Source organism: Pongo pygmaeus, chromosome 21, assembly GCF_028885625.2.
Source record: "Pongo pygmaeus isolate AG05252 chromosome 21, NHGRI_mPonPyg2-v2.0_pri, whole genome shotgun sequence".
In the NCBI taxonomy this organism is placed as follows: Eukaryota; Metazoa; Chordata; class Mammalia; order Primates; family Hominidae; genus Pongo; species Pongo pygmaeus.
The window spans coordinates 34,590,955-34,596,955 of record NC_072394.2 but is presented as its reverse complement, the minus strand read 5'-3'; the positions used below and the strand labels follow the sequence as shown (position 1 = coordinate 34,596,955).

The 6,001-nt window shown below is 40.9% G+C and overlaps 1 pseudogene; it reads left to right on the top strand.

The window, feature by feature from the left end:
• The first annotated feature begins 4,948 nt into the window (after window positions 1-4,948).
• LOC134738901 (probable ribosome biogenesis protein RLP24) lies at window positions 4,949-5,649 on the top strand (annotated as a pseudogene).
• Window positions 5,650-6,001: the final 352 nt, after the last annotated feature.

The following is a 6,001-nucleotide window of genomic DNA, read 5'->3' as shown; positions in this document are numbered from 1 at the left end:
TTTATCCAGCAAAATACAGTGGAGTAACATCTTTAAAGTACCAGAAAACTATCAACCTAGAATTTTTTATCCAGCAAAAATATATTTTAATAATGAAGGCGAAATTTTAGATGTACAGAAGCTGAGAGCATTCGTCATCATCAGACCCCCACTACAAGAAATGTTAATGGACATCTTTCAGGCGATGGAAAATGGTACCACTGCGCCCAGGCTGGAGTGCAATGGTGTGATCTTGGCTCACTGCAACCTCCGCCTCCCTGCTTCAAACAATTCTTCTGCCTCAGCTTCCCGAGTAGCTGGGACTACTGGCACCTGCCACCACACCTGGCTAATTTTTGTATTTTTAGTAGAAACGGGGTTTCACCATATTGGCCAGGCTGGTCTCGAACTCCTGACCTGGTGATCTGCCCACCTTGGCTTCCCAAAGTGCTGGGATTACAGGCTTGAGCCACCACGCCTGGCAGAGGTTCTTATACTATATGTGAAGTGGTATAATATCACTTGAAGGTAGATTATGATAAGTTAAAGTTATATACTATAAACCCTAAAGCAAATGCTAAAGTAACAAAACAAAAAGTTAGGGCTGGGCACGGTGGCTCATGCCTGTAATCCCAGCACTTTGGGAGGCTGAGGTGGGTGGATCACGAGGTCAGAAGTTTAAGACCAGCCTGGCCAAGATGGTGAAACCCTGTCTCTACTAAAAATAGAAAAATTAGCCGGGCCTGGTGGTGCACGCCTGTAATCCTAGCTGCTCAGGAGGCTGAGGCAGGAGAATCGCTTGAACCCGTAGAGCAGAGGTTGCAATGAGCCGAGATCATGCCACTGCACTCCAGCCTGGGTGACAGAGTGAGACTCTGTCTCAAAAAAAAAAAAAAAAAAAAAGTTATAGCAAATAGCAAATGGAAGAGATTACAATGGGATCACAAAGCATACTTGATTTATCCAAAAAAGACAAAAGAGGAAGAAAAAGGAAACAATAATGGGACAAATAGGAATCAAACAGCAAGATTGTAGACTTCAACCTAGACAAATCAATAATCACATTAAATATAAGTGGATGACCGGGCGCAGTGGCTAACGCCTGTAATCCCAGCACTTTGGGAGGCCGAGGCGGGCAGATCACGAGGTCAGGAGTTCAAGACCAGCCTGGCCAACATGGTGAAACCCCATTTCTACTAAAAATACAAAAATAGCTGGGCATGGTGGTGCATGCCTGTAATCCCAGCTACACAGGAGGCTGAGGCAGAATTGCTTGAACCAGAACCCAGGAGGTGGAGGTTGCAGTGAGTCGAGGTCGCGCCACTGCACTCCAGCCTGAGCTACAGAACGAGACTCTGTCTCAAAAAAAAAAAAAAATTAAGTGGTCTAAACATACCAGTAAAAAGCAGAGATTGTATGACTGGAAAAAAGAAAGAAAGACCAAACTATATGCTGCCTATAAGAAACACAGTTTAACTATACAAATGGAAATAGGTTAAAAGTAACAGGATGGAAAAGATACACCATGCTAACAGTAAGAAACAAGTGGGATTGGCTAAATCAATATGTGACAAAATAGATAAATTACATAAATCACTAGGGATAAATTAATCCAAAAGATAGTATGTACCTAACAAAATACCTATGGCAAAAAATAGAACTGCAAAGAGAAATATAAAAATCTATAATTACAGCCAGAGATTTTAGTACCCATTTCTTAATCATTGATAGAATAAGCAGGCAGAAAATCAGTAAAGATATCATATACTTGAACACCACTATTAATCAACTTGACCTGACTGATATTTATAGAACCCTGTACCCAAGAACACAGAATACCATTCTTTTCAATTGTGCGTGAACCTTTATCAAGATAGACCATATTTTGAGCCATAAAACAAGTCTCAATAAAGTCAAAAGGACCCAAGTCATACAAAGTCTCTGCCCACAATAGAATTAGAAATTAGAGTAAGTAACCTAAGGATCCTTGAAAAAAATCCCCCAATATTTGGGAACTAAATAACACACTTCTAAATAACACGTGACTCAAAAAAAGAAATCAAATGAAAATTAGAAAGTATTTTGAATGGAATGACAATGAAAACACAACACAGCAGAATTTCTGGGATGCCATTACAGTGAGACTTTAAAAGAAGTTTATAGCACTAAACACCTACATTAGAAAAGAAAGCCCTCAAATAAATGCCCTAGCTTCCACTTTAAAACACTAGAAAAGAGCAAATTAAAGACAGGGATAGGCTGGGTGTGGTGGCTTATGCCTGTAATCCCACACTTTGGGAGGCTGAATCAGCAGGTGGATCACCTGAGGTCAGGAGTTCGAGACCAGCCTGGCCAACATGGCAAAACCCTGTCTCTACTAAAAATACAAAAATTAGCCAAGTCCAGTGGCAGGCACCTATAATCCCAGCTACTCGGGAGGCTGAGGCAGGAGAATCACTTGAACCCAGCAGGCGGAGCTTGCAGTGAGCCGAGATCACACCACTGCACTCCAGCCTGGGCTACAGAGAGAGACTCTCTCTCAAAAAACAAACAAATAAACAAAAAAACCCAAAAAATAAAGACAGGTATGTCTACTTTCACCATTCAGGTATTGTACTGGATATTGTAGCCAGTGCAATCAGGCAAGAAACAGAAATGAAAGGCATCCAGATTGGAAAGAAAGAAGTAAAACTGTCTTTATTCACAGACAACATGATCATCTATGAAGAAAATCCAGTGAGATCTAAAAAAGCTACTAGAACTAATAAGTTAGCAAGGTTTTAGGGTATAAGATCAGTATTTTAAAAATCAACTGTTATTTCTGTACAACACTAGCAATGAAAAATCAGAAATAAAAACATACCATTTACAGGCCAGGCACAGTGACTCACACCTGTAATCCCAGCACTTTTGGAAGTTGAGGCAGGCAGATCACTTGAGGTCAGGAGTTTGAGACCAGCCTGGCTAACATGGCGAAATCTCATCTCTACTGAAAAATGTAAAAATTAGCCGGGCGTGGTGGCATGCACCTGTGGTCCCAGCTGCTTGGGAGGCTGAGGCACGAGAATTGCTTGAACCCAGGAGGCAGAGGTTGCAGTGAGCCAAGATCCCGCCCCTACACTCCAGACTGGGTGACAGACCAAGACTCCATCTCTAAATAAATAAATAAAAATTTAAAAACTTACCATTTACACCAGGCGTAGTGGCTCATGCCTGTAATCCCAGCACTTTGGGAGGCCGAGGCAGGCAGATCACCTGAGGTTGGGAGTTCAAGACCAGCTTGAGCAACATGGAGAAACCACGTCTCTACTAAAAATACAAAATTAGCCAGGCGTGGTGGCGCATGCCTGTAATCCCAGCTGAGGCAGGAGAATCGCTTGAACCCGGGAAGCGGAGGTTGCAGTGAGCCGAGATCACACCATTGCACTCCAGCCTGGGCAGCAAGAGCGAAACCCTGTCTCAAAAAATAAAAATAAAAAATTACCATTTACAATAGCATCAAAAATATGAAACACTGAGGAATAAATCTGACAAAAGAAGTGAAAGACCTAGACGCTGAAGATACAAAACACTGCTGAGAGAAATTAAAGATGACCTAAATTGAGAGGTATAATTTGTTCATGGGTTGGAAGACTTAATATTGTTAAGATATCAACTCCACAGCTGGGCACAGAGGCTCATTCCTGTAATTCCAGCAATTTGGGAGGCCAAGGCAGGAGGACTGCTCCAGCCCAGAAGTTTGAGACCAGCCTGGGCAACATAGGGAGACCTGTCTCGACAAAAAATAACTAGCTGGGCATGGCAGTGCATGCCTATAGTCCCAGCTACCTGGGAGGCTGAGGGGGGAGGACTGTTTGAGCCCAGGAGGTCAAGGCAGCAGTGAGCTGTGATTATGCCACTGCCACTGCACTCCAGCCTGAGTGACAGAGTGAGATCCTGTCTCAAATAAATAAATAAAAATAAAGACAGACATTCGAGCCAGGTGCATTTTGGCTCGAGCCTATAATCCCAGCTACTTGGGAGGCTGAGGCAAAAGGATTGCTTGAGCCCAGGGATTTGAGATCAGCCCGGGCAACAAGGTGAGACACTGTCTCTACAAAAATAGAAAAAAAAAATTCACCAGGCGTGGTGGTGCACGCCTGTGGTTCCAGCTGTTTGGGAGGCTGAGGTGGGAGGATCACTTGATCCTTGATCATGATTGCAGTGAGCTATGATCATGCCACTGCGCTCCAGCCTGTGTGACAGAGCAAGACTCTGCCACAACAAAAAAGAAAAAAAGAAAACCCAGGAGAAATTCACTGTGACCTTGAGTTAAGCAAAGATGTCTAACACCAAAAAGCAAAATCCATAAAAGGAGCTGGGCATGGTGACATGTGTCTGTAATCCCAGCTACCCAGGAGGCTGAGGCCAGAGGATCGCTTGAGCCCGGGAGTTTGAGACCAGCCTGGGCAACATAGTGAAACCTCTGTTTCAAAAACCAAACAAACCAAAAATTCAAAAAGAACAAATTAAATTGCTTACCTAAACAAATTATTTAATTGTTTATAAATTGGACTTCATCAAAATAAAAAACCTGTGCTCTTCAAAAGACATAGTTTTCAATGAAAACACAAGCCATACACAGACTAAGAGAAAATCTTTGCAAAGCATTTATGCGATAAAGGACTTGTCTGCAGAATACATAAATAACTCTCAAAACGTGACAATAACTCCAAAACCAATACAAATGAACACAAATTTGAACATCTACTTCACCAAAGAAGATATATTTGTCACCAGCAATAACAAATAAGCACATGAAAAGATGTGCAACATGTCATTAGGGAAATAGAAATTAAAATCACAAGATGTTATATACCTGTAAGAATGGCTAAAATTAAAAATATTAACCATACCAAGTGTTATTAGGATGTAAAGGAACTGGCACTCTTGTATACTGCTGATGGTAACATAAAATGATACACCACCTTAGAAAAGAGTGTGGTAGTTTAGGTTAAACATACACCTGACTTCCTCTCAAGCCTGGTGTTTGGTCGGTGGGGACCCACGTGGGTTCAACATGTGTCTCAAGAAGTGTTATTTCTGTTCGGGGCTCATCTACCCTGGCCATGGCATGATGTCTGTCCGCAATGATTGCAAGGTGTTCAGATTTTGTAAATCTAAATGCCATAAAAACTTTAAAAAGAAGCACAATCCTCACAAAGATAGGCGGACCAAAGCATTCTGGAAAACAGCTGGTAAAGGGCTTACAGTGGATAATTCATTTGAATTGGAAAAACATAGAAATGAACTTATCAAATACCAGTGAGAGCTATGGAATAAAACTATTGATGCAATGAAGAGAGTTGAAGAGATCAAACAGAAATGCCAAGCTAAATTTATAATGAACAGACCGAAGAAACATAAAGGCCTACGCAGAGAAGTTCAGGACATCAAAGAAGTCAAGAAAAACATCCATCTTTCCGAGCCCCTCTTGTAGGCAAAGGGAAGCAGCTGGAAGAGAAAATGGCACAGAGATTACAACAGGATGTGGACATGGAAGATGCTTCTTAAAAATCTGTAACCATTTCTTTACATACATTTGAAAATGTCCTTTGGAGACTTGGAACTGCTAAACTATTGGTTTATGTTTTACATAAGGTCACTTAAATGAAAAGTGATTAAAATATATCTTTCCTACATTGCTGTCTACTTTAAAACATCAGATATTACAGATGTTAGATTGTATCTCAGTGTTAAATCCTCACTGATTGATGTACATATGTAAATCATGAAAATTCTACTTATAACTATAGAAGTGAATGGTGGACATAAAATGGTTATGCCATTTGGCTAATGGCATTAGGCAGCATTTGTATAATAACTAATGGCAAAAATTCATGGCTAGTGATGTATAAAATAAAATATTCTTTGCAGTAAGATATTCCCTTTATTAATGTTATAGAAGGGGGGATACAGCAAGGAACTAACAATTTGTATGACAGCATCAAGTATTATTATGATTTTAGTATTTCCTGTTTTG